We start from the raw sequence: 399 nt of genomic DNA, 5'->3' as shown, positions 1-399 counted from the left end.
GTGAAATAAAACCAAAGTGAAACACACCTAACTCCCAACGTCAAAAAGGAATGATGAGGGCGATTATACCTACAATATATCACCATTATGTCCAACCATATGTAATTTAATCCCTGGATAAAAGAAAAACGGAGGAACGTACCACACGTACATCCTACGCACTTACCACACCCATAACAAAGCCCATAAAAACAACAGCTACTAAAACAATAGCGGTTTCTAACATAACAGCGGTTTCTAAAACATCAGCGGTTTATAAAAGAACAACGGTTTCTAGCACAATTGCGGTTTATAAAAGAACAACGGTTTCTAAAACAATAGCGGTTTCTAAAGCAACAACGATTTTTAAAACTACAACAGCTTTACGGCGTCCAAAATGACAACAGTTCCTAAAACTTC

The sequence above is a fragment of the Penaeus monodon genome, chromosome 33 (genome assembly GCF_015228065.2).
Source record: "Penaeus monodon isolate SGIC_2016 chromosome 33, NSTDA_Pmon_1, whole genome shotgun sequence".
Lineage (NCBI taxonomy): Eukaryota > Metazoa > Arthropoda > Malacostraca > Decapoda > Penaeidae > Penaeus > Penaeus monodon.
This window is presented reverse-complemented; position numbering follows the sequence as displayed.